This window comes from Chiloscyllium punctatum, chromosome 18, assembly GCF_047496795.1.
Source record: "Chiloscyllium punctatum isolate Juve2018m chromosome 18, sChiPun1.3, whole genome shotgun sequence".
In the NCBI taxonomy this organism is placed as follows: Eukaryota; Metazoa; Chordata; class Chondrichthyes; order Orectolobiformes; family Hemiscylliidae; genus Chiloscyllium; species Chiloscyllium punctatum.
The window spans coordinates 26,648,158-26,666,168 of record NC_092756.1 but is presented as its reverse complement, the minus strand read 5'-3'; positions in this window follow the sequence as shown (position 1 = coordinate 26,666,168).

Below are 18,011 nucleotides of genomic sequence, written 5' to 3'. Positions count from 1 at the left end.
TATTTTCACCGCATCACAAGGCATTGACTCTAACTTTCCTTGTCCCTTAGCCTGTGCGTCACGCCTGAATCAACTCTGCAATTAGGAGGATGGAGCGGAACTGGAGGACCGAACAGCGGCCGGTCCTCCACAGAGTGAGTGAGGAGCGAGGCCAATGCATTCTCGGGGAGTGAGCGCTTTAGGATTGGTCAGAAAGCAAGCTGTTTTTGCAGGATTGATCATTCTCACTACATAGTGGAGCATAAATCAATGTGAGATTTTAAGAAATAGTTGAGATGTAAATCTGATAACGTACGTGTTTCCAATGGATTTTCACACCTCGAGTAAGAAATTTCTTTTCAAACTCTCAGAACGATTGGTAATATACATACCTGGCCTTTATGGTTGAGTTGGGCCGAACAGTCTGTTTGCACTTCGGAAAACAGAATACAAGCATGGACTGCTTTCAAAAGGGTGAGAAAATTCGAAAAGCCAAAATAAAAATGGATCTGGGAGTGCTCGTCGAGGATTCTTTAAAGGTAAACATGCAGGTTGAGTCCGTGATTAAGAAAGCGATTGCAATGTTGTCATTTATCTCAAGAGAGTTGGAATATAAAAGCAGCGATGTGCTACTAAGACTTTATAAAGCTCTGGCTAGGCCCCATTTGGAGTACTGTGTCCAGTTTTGGGCTCCACACCTCAGGAAGGACATACTGCCAGTGGAGCGTGTGCAGCGGAGACTCACACAGATGATCCCTGGAATGGTAGGTCTAACATACGAGGAATAGCTGAGGATCCTGGGATTGTATTCATTGGAGCTTAGAAGGTTAAGGGGAGATGTAATAGAAACTTACAAGATAATACATGGCTTGGAAAGTGTGGACGCTAGGAAGTTGTTTCTGTTAGGCGAGGAGACTAGGACCCGTGTGCACAGCCTAAGAATTAAAGGGTGTCAATTCAGAACAGAAATGCGGAGACGTTTCTTCAGCCAAATAGTGGTGGGCCTGTGGAATTCATTGCCGTGGAGTGCAGTGGAGGCCGGGACACTAAATGTCATCAAGCAGAGATTGATAAATTCTTGACATCACAAGGAATTAAGCGCTACGGGGAGAATGCCAGTAAGTGGAGTTGAAATGCCCATCAGCCATGATTTAATAGTGGAGTGGACTCGATGGACCGATTGGCCTTACTTCCACTCCTATGTCGTATGGTCTTATGCTAGACATCTCTATGACTGGAACTCGAGAGAGAAATTGTTAGTGTCTAAGATTTCACCCATGATTCTGTGTGGATATGAATATTCTCTATAAACTCACCAATATCATCAGATGCATGCACTGTTTGGCTTCTATGGAGAGCATGCACAGTGTCACATTGATCAGGACAGTGAGAGTGTGAGAGAGAGAGACATGAAGCTGCTTTCTCCGGCAGCGGCTGCAATGGGCTTCAGAGAGCGGCGCCCAGAGCCGGTGTGTGGGAGCCTCGCTGGTGAAAAGGAGCGGAGAGAATTCATAAATCCCGGAAAAAACTTAAGAAGAGCGTCTATGCCCGGGTGAGGAGGTGGCGGTCTCTGAGCAGGGAAGTGGCCCAGGGTCACGGCCGCCCTTTGTTTGAGGGAAGAGGGCGCGAGGGCCTCAGGGCCGCCATCTTGAGAAGATCAAGGTGCAGGAGGGCGGGGCTATCTGGGTCTGTAGAACAATCAGAGGAAAGGGAAGACCCATTGTTATTGATTAATTCCACGAGCACAGCTTCACTGTGCAATCCCACAGGAATATATCTCTCAGTCCTGCTGTGATGTATCACCCAATCAGAACTAGCAGCTCTCCTCCTCTCTCAGCTCCCCTTCTGTCCTTCCTGCAGCATCTGTCCCCTGGAACATTGAGCTGCCTGTCCTGTCCCTCCCTTAGCTGTTGTTCTGCAATACCTGTGATATCCCAGTCCCATCTTAGATTACTTGAATGCACCTGATGGATTTTTCTTAACATCAGCTTTATTTAATACTCACTTACAGGTTTTTAATTACATCTTTTTTGAAGCATTTATTTCATAATCAATCATTTGCAATGGTGAGATTTGAACCTGTATCCAGAGAACATTCGCTGAGTTTCTGCATAAATTGTCACACGGCCATCACTTCGCCTGCTCACGGGTTGCTCATCCCAGTGCAAGATGAATCAAAGCCCCTTCTTCCTGCTCAATTATTTGATCCTGACACCTTCCTGCATGCTGGTGATATCACCCAGTATCTCTCCATGTGGTATCCCTCACTGTGAGGGTCTAATTGCTGCCTCTGTCCGGGCCTCTCGCTCTTGCAGCTACTCCAGATCCTGAGCCAACAGGATTCTCTACTCCAGAGAGACGAGGCTGCACAGGCCAGGGATGAGCTTGGGATTTTCCAGATCTCCGTGGGACACAGTGCCGTTCGACATGTGTAGCCCTCACTGCATCAGTCTAATTTCCCATTCTGTCTGTTGCTCTGTCTCCTGTACGTACTCAGGAAGTTCCTGACTCAGTAGCCTTCCCAACTGTCTCATTCATCACCTCATTGAAGATTATTGGTCAGCCAGAAATACGAAGGGCAGGGAGATCTGGAAACTTCAATAAATCCTGCAGCGAGGTAAGATCATTCACAGTGTACAGAGCGGAGAGCAATGAGAGGGCTTCAAACATTGGCTAACAAAACATGACACAGATACAATGCTGGAGGGGGAGCTCAGTACAGACACACACCAGACTCAATCACCATCCCTACTTGAAGTATTGTTGTACTCAGACAGCATCGGGAGTGTCACAGTTATCAATGCAGGCCTGTACTGTCTTAGTGAGCATCAGTACAACAGAGGGGAAAGAAAACCTCCCACGTGAGGGTGGGAATGCTGCCTGGAAACTTTCTGCTCTTTGTTCCCTCTCCAACACTTGTATCTATGTACGTCTCGTGATCAGTGACTATAATCATTCTAACGCCGATAACAGATTCTGTATCTGTAATCTCCTCCACTCACACCAATCCCTTCACATATTTGAATTCTGCTCCAGTGCAGACTACCATCCATATCTCTCTAACATGCTTCAGTCTTGACAACATGTCTGTCGTTATAGTCTCTCCTCCAATAACTGGAGACGTAGGGTCTATTTCTGTGCTGCATGACTCTTTGGCTGAACTTGTCCATGCTGCCCAACTTTTCTAAATGTGATAAGTCACGTTTCCCTGCATTTGGCCCATGGCCCTTCAAACATCTCCTCTCCATATTCCTGTCCAAGTGCCTTTTCCATGTTGTCATTGTACTTGTTTTTACCATTTCCTCTGACAGGTTGTTCCTCAGCTGGTTCTTTAAATATTTGCTCTCTCACCTCACACTTATACCCTTTGAACTCACCTACCCTTATCTGTTCACCTTACTTATGGCTCGTATGGTTTTACAAATCTGAATAAGGTCACCCCGTAGCCTCCTCTGCGCAGGAGAAATATTGATGACAATGTTACAAATATCTCCAATTCATGTACTCAATGCTCTGACCTATGAAGTGCACCAAATGCTGCTTTCACCACACTGTCCACCTGTGATGCCACCTCCAAGGAACAATGTCACTGCACCCCTTGGTCTCTCTCTATTCGAGCACACTGGCCAGGGCCCGACCATTAACTGTTTTAGTCCTACCTGGTTTGTCTTAACAAACATCCGACACCTGAATTAAATTTCATCTTTCACTCCTTGGCCTAGTGGCCCCATTGTTTAAGACTCCCTCCAATAACTGTAATCCCTGCCCAACATCCCACTAATCCTGGGATCCACAAACATACTAACAGGGACTCCTATATTTTCACTCATATCGTTTACGTAAATGATGCAAAACAGTGGTCCCAGCACCAGTCTTTATGGCAAACCGCTGGTCAGAGGCTTCCAGTCTGAACAACAACCCTCTACCACCACCCTCTGCCTCCCAAGAGTTATGTACCTGAACCCCGAGGTGTCTCTGTTTTACAACACTACTGAAGGTCCTGCTATTTATTAAATAGGATCTACCCTTGTCTGTTGTACCAATTGCATTGCCTCACATTTATTCAGATTGAACTCCATCCAAAGTTTGTCAGCCGTTTCACCCATATTCTCAAGATCCCATTTTGTATGCAGATGCCTAGCTCTCCCTGATCCCTTGGGATCCAACCATAATAACCATTGTATCATGCTCAATCATTTTCATTCCCTTGCTGAATCGAGAAACGGCGTCTGTTGCTCTGCCTTCATCTCTCTCCTTGCTCACATAGACTCATAGAGTCATAGAGATGTACAGCATGGAAATTGACTCTTCGGTCCAACCCGTCCATGCCGACCAGGTATCCCAACCCAATCTAGCCCCACCTGCCAGCACCCAGCCCATATCGCTCCAAACCCTTCCTATTCATATAGCCATCCACATCAACAACAAACTTAGTTAAGTTTATGAGACGTTTTCCCATTCACAAATCCATCCTGACTGTCGGTGCGCAGTCCTTGTCTTTCCAAATGCATGGGTATCCTTGCTCTCTGAATGATCTCCAATAACCTACCCACCCTGATGACCGGCTCATCATTCTGTTGTTCCCTAGTTTTCCCTTGCATTCCGGATCAAATAACGACACAACATTATATTTTGAGTCATACAGCATGGAAACTGTTCAGCATCAACTGAATAAAATCTAAAACTTGTCCCGTCCCACCTGCCTATTTTTGGATCATATCCATTCAAACCTTTCATATTCCGATTCTAATCCAAATGCCTTTTCAAAATTGTAATTGTCGTGACATTCACCCCTTGTTCGCAAAATTAATTCCACATGCAAACCTTCCCTGTGCAACAATTTGCCCCTCATGTCTTTCTTTTTAATGTCTCTTCTCTAAACTTCAAAATGTACACCGTTTTGAAACTCCCTGTCCACGGTAAAAGATAACTATATCCATCTCCCTCATTATTGTATTAACTTCTATCAGGTCGCCTCTCAACATTCAGGCTTCAATGAAAAATTCCAGTCTATCCAGCCCTTCTTTATTACTGAAACCTTCCACACCCAGCAGTATCATAGTACATCTCATCTGAACACACTCCAGCTTAATAGTATCCTTCTTATAACTGGGCGACCAGAACTGGACACAGTATTCCAGAAGAGGCCTCACAAACGGTCTGTACAATCTAAACGTGACTTCCCAACTCCTATACCCAAAGGACTAAGCAATGACATCAAGTGGTGCAGCACCTTCGTAACCATCTTGTCTCTCCATGTGGCACGAATTATGTACCTGAACCCCGAGGTGTCTCTGTTTTAAACCACTATCGAAGGTGCTGCCATTTACGAAATAGGATCTATCCTTGTTTGTTGTACCAATTGCATTAAGTCACATTTATTCAGATTGAACTCCATTCAAGGTCTTCAGCCATTTCACCCATATCCTCATTATCCCTTTATAATCTAATCAAACCTCCTCCACTGTCCATTATTCCACCATCCAGTCTTCATGGTGCACGTACATGGTGTCAATGGAACAAATATCTTTGATCATCTTGCCACAATCTCTTTCTCAGCTTCCCAAATGTCCTGAGATATTCTGGATCAGTCCTGGAGATTCATCTACCTTTGGACTTTACAGCCTGCAGCACCTCCTCTTCTATTATGTGGACTAATTTCATTACATAGCGTCATAGAGATGTACAGCATGGAAACAGACTCTTCTTACCAACTCCTGCATGATGTTTCTAGTGCCATTTGCCAGAATTTTGCCAAAATCCCTGTAAACCCTTCCTGTTCATATACCCAACCAGATGCCTGTTAAATCTATAGCAGCCTCCATTCCTTCCTCTGGCAGCTTATTCCATACATGTACAACCCTCTGTGGGAACCAGCTGTCTCTTAGGTCTCCTTTAACAGTTCCACTCACAGTTTAAAGCTATGCCCTGTAGTTTGGACTCCCCAAGTCGGGAGAAAATATCTTGACTATTCACCTATCGACGCCCATCATGATTTTAAAAAACGTTATAAGATAACTCCTCAGCCTCCCATGTTCAAGTGAAAATCGCACCAGTTAATTAAGTATTTCCCTGTAGCTAAAACCCTCCACCCCTGGTAACATCCTTGCTCATTTTTTTCTGAACCTTTTCAAATTCCACAGCATCCTTCCGATGGCACTGAGACCAGAATTGCACACAATATTCCAGAAGTGGTCAAACCAAACACTGTTTAGTTCCCAGAGCTCCTCACTCTTTATCCACAGTAAGTCGCAAAGTGAAATATTTGTTTCGGATCTTGTGGTTTCACACACCGTTGGCTTCGTTGATCATTATGGACACTGGTTTTGTCCCTCGCTATTCTTTTGCCCTTAACACTTATGTAAACTCTCTTTGGATTCTCCTTAACCTTATCTGCCAAAACTATCTCATGAAACGTTTTGCAATCCTGATTTCTATCCAAAGTGCCCTCTTCTTCTTCACCAGAGCATGAACAGTCAGCCAGTGTTTCTTAATTCTGTCAGCATAGAGGTGCACACAAACAGGAACATGCATTTTATCTCCCATTTAAAATATTCCCTCTTGCTAGACTTCCCTTTACCTGCGAATGGCTTCAACTTTTAAAAATCATCATGTCTAATACCATCTTGACTGGTCTTGCTCAATTTTCTAACTTGAACTTGTGGACCAGACCTGTGATTTACCAAAGCTCTTTCCAAACTAATACAATTGTGGCGACTTTCCAAACTGCTCCCCCTCTAACACCTCAATCCTGTTCCCTACTTTGTTTACCAAGGGGCGGGCATATTAAGCCCCATTCTCCAGTTGGGCCGTTTATATATTGACTGGGAGTTTCTGGAACGCACGTAACAAATTCTTTCCATCCAAATGTTTTTTTTTTACGGTTGCAATCCCAGTCCAGGTTTGGAAAGGTTGAAATCCACAACGATTACAACTCTCTTATTCTAACACATATTTGAGATCTCCTGACAGATTTGCTGCTCCATCTCCCACTGACTACCGCTGTAGTACAGCTGTGGTACAATCATAGCAAACTGATGAACATTTTTTTTCTCAGTTCCACTAATATTGTTTAACTAGGCGATTCCACATGAATGTTCTCTCTAAAAACTGTTGTGATGTTTCCCCCAATCAAACCCAGCACCGCTGGTCCTCTTCTGCCTCCTGTTCAATCCTTCCCATAGCATCTATTCCATGCAACAATGAGCTGCTGCCAGTCCATCTGTTTTGCAATTCTACCATATCTATTATATCCCATTTCCAGGACCCCAGCCGTGCCCTGGTTTCATCTGCTTTAACTGTTGAGGGCCCCACAACCCTGCCAGACTAGTTTAAATCTTCTCGAGCAGCTCCAGAAACTCACCCCATCAGGATATGGGTTACCCTCCCGCTCCCAGTTCTGGTGCCTTCCCCACCCGGTCTATCTGTGCTTACACCTTCAGGGATCTATGGACTTTGACACCAAGATCCCTGTGTTCCTCAATAATCCACAAGGACTTCTGTTCATTCTGTCTATACTTCACTTATCATACCTTCCACAGGATTTGACCTCACACTGATCAGAAGTAAACTACATCTGAGTTTACTCTGCTCAGTTTATCATCTGATCGATTTTAGACAGGAGCCAGAGACCATCCTCCTGACTGTGAACAACACCCTCATCTGCAAACCTACTAATGATATCTTCTGCTTTCACATCCAAGTCATTAATGTACATAATAACCAGCAATGGCTCCTGCACAGGTCCCTGTGATACACCGGCTGGTGAAAAGCTTCCAAACACAAAACAGGCCTCCACCAGATGCGGATCCAATTTGCCTTCTTGCCTTGGATTCCATGGTCTCTTCCCTTTTGGACCAGCCTTCCATGTGGGACATTGTCAAAGACCTTACTGACCTCCATGTAACCCACATCATTGGCACTGCTCTCCTCAATATTTTGAGAGGCCATTTCAAAAAATTCAACTCAATTCCTGAGGCGGCATTTTCCTCTACCAAATCCGAGATGTTACAGCCAAGTTGATCCCTGCCTTTTCAAGTGTTGATACATCCTGTCCCTCAGAATTGTTCCCAATAATGTCCCTCCCACTGATGTCAGACTATCTGTTCTGTAATTACCTGGCCTATCCCTGCTGCCCTTCTTCAACAACTGAACCACATTAGCTATCCTCCACTCATTCTGCACTTCACTTGTGGTCAGCAAAGTATTAGATATATCCACCAGGACCCCAGCAATCTCCTCCCTTACCTCCCTCAGCAGCCTGGGATGCATTTCATTGAGCAATGGGGATTCCTCCGCCTTTATGCCTGTTAAAACTTTTAATACCTCCTCCTGATTGAGCTTAACATGTTCCACAACCTCACCATTCCAACTGAAATCTCCGGTTACAATGCCTTTCTCCTGTGTGAATACAGATGGGAAGTATTCATTGAAGAACTCACCTATTTCCTCTGGATCCATGCAAAGATTGTCCCTTTGGTGTTTAACAGGCCTCACTCTTTCACCAGTCATCCTCTGACTCTAACTGTACTGGTAAAATATCCTGTGGCTTTTCTATAGAACTGTCTGCCAATGATGTTTCATGACCATTGTTTGACCCTCTTTTCTAAGGACCCCTTGCCCTCTCTATGCTTGTAAAGGGTTTTAATTGTGTTTATTGCACTGTATTTTATTTATCAAACTCACGATATCACTTGCTCAGTATTTGCTGAACTTGCTGCGTTTGCCATTCACTCTACAAGGAACACACTGGCCATGGATCCTCACTGCATCACTTTAAATTACTCCCACTTTGCAAATAACGCCCCAACTGCAGGCATTTCCTCTCAGTCTCTGTTTGTCAGATCCTGTCTAATGATAGCGGCAATGACAGGAGACTCCGTTGTGAAGGGGACAGACAGGAGAATGTGTGGCTGCAGAACCAGGATGGTGTGCTGCCTCCCGGGTAACAGTGTCAAGGATGTCTCCGGGCAGTTACAGAACATTCTGAAGGTAGAGAGTGAACAGCCAGAGTTCATTGTGCACATCAGTCCACATGACAGAGGAAACACAAAAGGAATTGGATCCTGTGAAATGAGTATCGCGCGTTAGGTAAGAAGTTAAAAAGCTGACCTCAAGGGTAGTTATCTCCAGATTATTCCCAGTGTCACTCACCAATGGATATAGAAATAGAAAGATAGGTCGGATGGATGTGTGGCTGAGGAGCTGGTGTAGGGGCAAGGGTTTTCAGTTCTTGGATCATTGGGATCTCTTCTGGGTTAGGGGTGACCTGGACAAGGGGATGGTTTGGACTTGAACCAGAGGGTCACCAGTATCACTGCAGGGAGATTTGGTAGTGTTACACTGGAATGTATAAACTAGTTAGGCAGGAGTTTGGGACTCTTAATAAGAAAGGGACATTGAAAATCAGTGGAAAATACATTATCCATCAAGAGCAAGTTTCCTATTCAGGATATCCAGGGGAACAGTCAAGGGAGGGAAAAGATACTTGGTTTAAAGGGCATTCATTTGAACACACGAGGCTTGACTGTTAAGGTAGACAAGCTCAGAGCATGGATTAGCGCTGGAGACTGGGACATTATAGCCATAACAGAAACATGGCTGAGAGAAGGGCAGGATTGGCAGCTCAATGTCCAAGGATACAGAAGCCACAAGCGTGACAGAGGGACAAGTGAGTGAGGAAGGGGAGTTGTCCTTTTGATAAGGGAGGACGCCAAAACAGTGCTTAGAGAAAATACTCTGAAGGGGTCATCAAAGAGGTCATATGGTGAGAAGTTAGAAACAAAGAGGGGATGGTCAGTGTGCTGGGAGGGTGTTCTCGACCCCCAAATGAGTACTGGAGGAGCAGATGTGTAGAGAGATTGCAGGTACCTATAGAAATAATAGAATAGTACTCTTTGGAGATTTTAACTTCCCCTGTATTGACTGGGACACTCAGAGTGTAAAACGCCGAAAATGGGTGGAATTTGTTCAATGTGTCCAAGAAAGTTTCCGAGATCAATATATAGGGGGCTCCACTCTTCTCAGGCGGGAGCAACACTGGACCTCCCCTCAGAAACCGAAGTCGGGCAAGTGACTGAAGTGTCGGTCAGAGAGCACTTTGGGTCCAGTGACCACAACTGTCTTCGTATTAACATTGTTATGGAAAAAGACCAGACAGCTCCACAGATTAATGTCTTAAACTGGAGCAGGGCCAGGTTTGGGGCCATTCGGCAGGATCGAGCAGGGGTCGATTGAGTGAATTAAAAATCACACAACACCAGGTAATAGTCCAACATGTTTATTTCAAAACACTAGCTTTCAAAGCGCAGGTGATCTTCCCAAAGGTTAAAATTAACACTAAATTTGTTTGATATTGCATTCCATGTAAGTACTACCCTGTTGCTATAAATTCTATGTATTATGATTGGGCTCCACAACCACCTGCTGAAGGAGCAGTGCTCTGAAACCTAGTGCCTCCAAATAAACCTATTGGACTGGTAGCTGGTGTTGTGTAATTTTTAACTTTGCCCACCCCCGTCCAACACAGGCTCCTCCACCTCATGCTCCCATCAACTTGGTGAGTCTGTTTGAAGGAAAAGGAATGGCTAACAACTGTGAGGCTTTTGAAAGTGTGTTGTCAAGAATCCAGAGTCAGTGTGTCCCCTGATAGAGTTAAGGACAGGATTAGGGATCCCTGGCTCATGAGGGATATTGAGGCTCTGTTCAAGAAAAAAGAATACAGCATACATTGTCTTCAATGTTTCTGTATTAACGTAACCTCTTCCAGTCCTAAAGGTACGATCAGTCGCTGGAGACTCCATAACCCTTTCAGGACCCTACACCACTTCCAATCTGCAGAACCCAATGAAAGCCTGTGACTCTCCCAATCCAGTTCCGACAAGACTCACTATTTGTGTGACATCCTCCTGTCGCCAGCACCCACTCTATCAATGAAAGTTCCTCCTGTATCTCCATGCATTTACTCATTTCCATAACCTTCTCCAGCTCTTACACCCATACCTGTGTAAATGTCACCCTCCCCTAAAAACCTTCCCAAATTGACCAAACTGGAGAAGGTTACTTATACTTCCTTATTTGTGAAACTGTCTCCAAAACAATTACTGTCCTTCTGGAAAATCCGTCAGACTCCACACCCTCCATGTCTAAATAATCTGCAGAAGTAAACCTTTCTATATCTATGAACATTTTCAGTCACGACTACCCTCCATATCTCTGTTTGGTCCTCCAGTCTGTACAACCCACTTTATCTCTGTCATCTGTTCCATTCACCGCACTCTGGGGAAAAAGGCTTCATGCTATCCACCCTGTCTGTACAGCCCATTATTTTGTAGACCTCAATCAGATCCCCAGACAACCTTTGTCTTTCGAATGAAAATAATCCAAGTCTATTCAAACTTCCTAAATAACTAGCCCCTTCCATACCAGACAACGTCCTGGTGAACCTCCTCTGCACCCTCTCCAAAGCATCCACATCCTTTTGGTAATGTGGTGATCAGAACTGCATGTTGTATTCCAAATGTGGTCGAAACAAAGTCCAATAAAACTGTGACATGATCTGCCAACTCTTTTACTCAATATCCCATCCAATGGAGGAAATCATGCCATATGCCGCCTTAACCACTTTACTGGCCTGTGTTGTCACCTTCAAGGAACAATGGCCCTGAATACCCAGATCTCTCTGTACGTCAGATTTCCCAGGACCTTTTCATTTAGTTTGGTCTTGAATTGGATCTTCTGAAAATGCATCACTTTGCATTTGCCTGGATTGGACTCCCCATCTGCCATTTATCTGCCCATCTCCCCCCTGCTGTAGACTCTGACAGTTCCCTTCACTATCTGCTCCTCCACCAATCTTCGTGTCATCTGCAAACTTGCTAATCAGACAAACTATACATTGCTCCAAATTATTTATGTATATCACAAACAACACTGGACCCAGCACAGATCCTTGTGGAACAGCACTGGCCACAATCTCCATTTTGAGAAATTCATTTTACTATAATGCATGCGCATGTCCAAAAGTTAAGTAAATGTCCCTAATGTAACTATCTCTACCACCAATGCTGGCAGTGCATTCCACACACCCACCACTATCTGCATAATGTACCTACCTCTGACATCTCCCCTAAACCTACCTCCAATTACCTTAAACTTATGCCCCATCATAACAGCCATTTTCACAAGGGATGATTCTCAGGCCACCCACTCTCTGTATGCCTCGCATCATCTCGTACACCTCAATCAAGTCAGCTCTCATCCTATTCATTCCAATGGGAGAAGCCCTGGCTTCCCCAACATTTCTTCATTAAACCTACCCTCCGATCCAGAAAACATCCTGATCAATCTCTTTTGCGCCCTCTCCAAAGTTTCCACAACTTTCCTATAATGAGGCGACCAGAACATAACACAATATTCCAAGTGTGGACTAACCAGGGTATATGGAGATGCAGCCACACCTCACAGGTTTTTAACTCAATCCCCTTGCTAAAGAATGCAAAGACATCACACGCCTTCTTCACACCCTTTCAACACGGCTGACATATGTGAAGGATCGATGAACGTGGACCCCAAGATTCTTCTCTTACTCCACACTACCTAGAAGCATGCCTTTAACCCAATAGAGGTTCTCAGCAGAAACCTTCAATCTTAAACTCTCCCTGCTTCGGTACCTTCCTCCAGTCCCCACAAAACCCATAAACTGTGAAACGGCTTCCAGTCCCTACAATCTTCCTCAGCTCCGTTACCTCGTTTATTAGCGTGAACCGTCAAAATTATCAAAGCCAAATTTAGCCACTTCAATATTACAAATATCTACAAAATTGTCCAATCCTGATATTCCTCCCTAACCCTGTAACCCCCACCACCCTACAGTACCCTTCTAGGGAATATTGTAAAATAAGGAAGAGTTTTAGAATCCCAGTCATGATCGGAGCTAGGAAGGGCTGCAGAATCTGCAGGGTGGTCCAAATATAGGAGGGGATAGGAACCTGCAGGACGTTAGAGGGAGCGAGATTCATAGAACCTGCAGGATGAGACCGGGAATGGGTTGTGCAACCTGATGGATATTTTAGTCTGAATGACTGATTTATTTTTGATTAGACTTTTAGGCCGATCTTGTTGACCTAATTTTGGAGATGTTTACCAGAAAGTCTGTGCACAGCTTCAGATTGCCAGGCTGGGAGATATGAGTTCAGATGTGTATCTATTTGCCCATTCTGTCTGTGTGCCTGATACTGACCTGGTGCTGCTCTGATAGAAAGCACTCTCCGTGCATCTGGTGGTCTCCAGATCTACATGGCTGACCAGAGCTCACCTCATCAAAGCCTTCATTTAGAATGTGCTTTATTTTTTCATTATATTCAAATGGCAGTTTCGTGAGATGCAGGAATTGGAGATTGGGAAAATGAAGCCTTTATCATTGGAAGATGAGAAGCCTTCAAAAATGAGATTACGGCTTTCCAGAGACAGTATACAGTATTCCGATTAGGGTGGAAGGAAATGCTGGTGGGTGTAGGGTATGCTAAATGACGAGAGAACTAAGCTTTTGGTTAAGAGAAAGAAGGAACAATTTGTCACGTATCGACTCGAGAAATCAAGTGAATCCTCAGACTATAAAGGCAGGAGCAGTGTACTTAAGAGCGTAATCAGGAGGGTAAAAAGGGGACACGAGATAGCTCTGACAAATAGGGTAAAGGAGTATCCAAAGGGTTTTTATAAATACATAAAGGACAAGAAGATAAGGAGGGAGAAAATAGGGTCCCTCAAAGATCAGCAAGGCAACCTTTGTGAACAGCCGCAGGAGATGGGTCCGATACGAAACAAATGTTTTGCATCAGTGTTTGATGTGTCGAAGGAAATGGAAGAGAAAGAATGTGGGGAAATAGATGGTGACAACTTGAAAACGTCCATAGTAAAGAGGAGGAGGTGCTGGATGTCTTGAAATACATAAAAGTGGATAAATCCCCAGGAACTGATCAGGTGTACCTTGGAACTTTATGGGAAGCGAGGGAAATGATCGATGTGTGCCTTGCTGAAAAATGTGTATAATCGATCATCAGAGGTGAGGTAATTTCAAATACTATGGTTGGCTAACATGGCGCCACTATTTAAGAAATGTGGTCAGTGAAAGCTAGGAAACTATAGACCAATGAGCATGACATCAGTAGTTGTTAAAGTGTTAGAGGGAATCCTGCGAGATAGGATTTACAAGTATTTGGAAAGGCAAGGAGTGACTAGGGATAGTCAGCATGGCTTTGAGTGTGGGAAATTGATTGCGTATTTTGAAGAAGTAACAGAAAGGATTGATGAGGGGCGATCATTGGATGTGATCTATAGAGACTTCAGCGAGGCATTGGAAAATGTTCCTCCTGGAAGATCGGTTCGCAAGGTTAGATCTCATGGAATACAGGGAGAACTAGCCGTTTGGATAGAGAACTGGCTCGAAGGTAGAAGACAGAGGGTGGTGGCGGATGGTTGTTTTTCACACTGGAGGCCGATGGTGTGCCACAAAGATCGGTGCTGGGTCCGCTACTTTTTGGCAATATATGAAAGATTTGGACCTGAATGTAGGAGGTACAGTTAAGAAGTTTGCAGATCACACCACAATTTGAGATATAGTGGACAGTGACGAAGGTTTCCTTAGATTACAATGGGATCTTTATCAGATGGGCAAATGGGTTGAGGAGTGACAGATGGAGTTAAATTCAGATAAATGTGAGGTGCTGCATTTTGGGAAAGCACATCTGAGCAGGACTTATACACTTAATGTCGAGGTCCTAGGAAATGTTGCTGAAAAAAGAGACTTTGGAGTTCATAGCTCCTTCAAAGTAGAGTCGCAGGGAAGTGGATAGTGAAGAAGGTGTTTGGTATGCTTTCCTTTATTGGTCAGATCATTGAGTACAGGAGTTTGGAGGTCATGTTGCAGCTGTACAGGACACTGGTTTCGGACACTTTTGGAATATTGCGTGCAAGCCTGGTCTTCTTACTATTGGAAAGGTGGTGTGAAACTTGAAAGTGTTCAGAAAAGATTTACAAGGATGTTGCCAGGATTAGACGATTTGAGCTATCGGGAGAGGCTGAAACGACTGGGACTCTTTTCCCTGGAACGTCAGAGGCTGAGGGCTGACATGCTTGAGTTTTATAAAATCATGAGGGGCATGGATAGGATAAACAGGCAAGGTCTGGGTGGTGGAGACCAGAGCTAGAAGGCAAAGGATTAGAATGAGAGATGAATGATTTAAAAGGGACCTAAGGGGCAACGTTTTCACGCAGAGTGTGGTGTATGTATTCAATGTACTGCCAGAGGAAGTGTTGGAGGCTGGTACAATTGCAGCATTCAAAAGGTATCTGGATTGGTATATGAATAAAAAGAAGGATTAGTAGGATATGGGTCAATTGCTGGCAGATGGGACGAGATTAGGAGAGGATATCTGGGTGGCATGGATGAGTTGGACCGAAGGGTCCGTTTATGTGCTGTACGTCTCTAGGTCTCTCAGGCTCTAAATGTTTTCCACTGTTCATTTACAGCCTGACATTTCAGTCTGTTTACCCTGTTAACCTTGGTCAATTTTCTCTCTCAATATCATGTAATTGGGTTTGTTACTGATGCTTTAATGTGCTTTATGGTCACTTTAAAATGTCATAATCTCTTTAAATTCCGGTATAATTTCTTGAAGGATCTCGATGCAATATTATTCATTCACTCAGCTTCATCACCCAACGGTCAATCTGAGATAGGTACATCCCTAGCCATTTGCACAATGTGTTATTCAAAGAAACACTGACTAAAATATTCAAGAAGGATCTCGGATAATATCATTCTTGCCAATATGTCTGTCCCAGATTATACAAAGATTGAGGTCTCCCAAAATCATCACACCACCTTTGGAACAGAGTGCAATGAATTCCTGTTTAATGCAGGGATGAGCAACGAAATACTGCAAGGCAGTTTAAAAACTGTTTTCTTGCTATTGTTTTTGACACGTGGCACCCAGAATGTGCATTTAGGCTGATTCAGCTGCATAATCTGAGGCCAAATACTTTCTCTGTAAGGCCTTTGTTATGCATTACTGTCAGGGATCCCATCTTGCTTTTCCATTCTCCCTGAGTTCCTGTAAGGTTGTTTCCTGTTGAATATTTATGTTCCACCTTTTGTTCCCCATGTAATCACGTCTGTCTGGTGACTACATCCCATTTTTCTCTGTGTCACAAGTCACCATAATACAGATAGTTTGTCCTTGTGAAAAAAAAACTTCCTATTTTACATTTTCCCACAATGTCCTGTTACAATCCTATTCGCTGGTGTACAGTTTTCTTTCAACTCTGTCCCTTCCTCTTCCTTTCTGCTTGTCTTCAGCCACATTCCCATGCTGTTCTGATGCTTCACCTTTTCTCTTTGGATTTGGAAAGCTCCATTCACCTGAACCCTGTCCCTGCATCCTCTTTGTCAGTTTAAAGCTCTGTCCATAAACCTACCGACATGATTGAACAGGACACTGCTTCCAGCAGGGTTGGTTTCAATGCACTCATAGCATGCTGCTGTCTCTGGCTGACCAGTATCTCAGGCCCACCCTGACCAACCTTTGAGCTAAGTGGATTGCCAGATCATTTCAGACGGAATTTGAGAGTCAAACCCATTGCTCTGGGTCTGGATTCATATGTAGGCCAGACCAGCAACCGATAACATATTTCCTTACTTAAAGGGTATTAAGTAGTCGGAGGGGTATCCCTGCTACCGGGATTAAATTCTGGATGAACAGTCGAGTTAGAGTAACCCGAGGCCATTGCCTGGCCCACTGATAGCTCCATCATTCGTGAGTGCTGATCCCAGTGCACCGTCTTTGTGATCATGGTTTGATCGTGATACCTTCCTGCACTCTGGTGATATCTCTCCATGTGATATCTGTCACCGTGAGGGTTTAATTTTGCCAGTGACTGCAGCTTTTGCAGCTACTCCAGATCCTGATCAACAGATCTCTCCACTCCAGGGAGACGAGGCAGCATAGGCCAGGGATGCAGATTGGGATATTCCAGATCTCTGTGGGGCTCAGTGCCATTCTGCATGTGTAACCCTCAATGCATCAGTCAAATTTCCCATTCTCACTATTTTTCTGTCTCCTGTAGGTAATCAGGATGCTTCTGACTCACCAGAATTCCCAATCCCTGTTTCGTTCATCACCACACTGAAGATATTTGGTCAGCCAGAGAGAAGGAGAGAGAGAGATCTGGAGCCTGAAGTAAATCCTGCAGATAGGTAAGATCATTCACAGTGAACCGAGCAGAGTGCATGTAAGGTATCGAACTTTGGTCCGGAAGACATGACATTGATACAGTGTTGAAGGGTGAACACAGAGCATGATGGTTTCCAGGCTCAATCTCCACCCTCTTGTTTACTTTCATCTTTGCTGTACTGAGCCTTCCCATGTCAATATGGGAAGTTGACAGTTATCAATCCAGGTCTGTGCTGTCTTAGTGAGAATCAGTACAACAGAGTGGAAAGCAGGCCTCCCCCCAAGGAGATGGCATTGAAACCGGGGATCCTTCTGTTCTATATTCCCCCTCACGCTGTCTCTTGTCGTGTGATAGAGTCATATAGCAAGGAGACATACCTTTCGGTCCAACTCATTTACGCCAGTGTCTTGAATACTTGAACTTCCCAGAAAATTTCATGTTTCTATAACCTCTACTCTCCCATATTCCCGCTGTATCTTTCAAACCTACTCGAATGCTGACGACTCTCTCTCTGTGTAAATTGCTTCAGTGACGATAACATGCCCAATCTCAATAATCTCATTCTGCACTCACAACAAACCGCCTATTTCTGTATTCTTGCACAATACTTACAGTGCCCCCGTCTCTGTTAAAAGTTCCAGCCTGGACCAAAATACCCACCTGTGTACCTTCCTCAAGCCTCAGGAGAACATGATATCACTGTAACGTTCTGCGGGCCCTACAACGCACCTGCCTCCTGGCCTACAGCACCACACGATCACAGTAACCTTCTCCCATCCCTTCCGCTCTCCTTATTAATA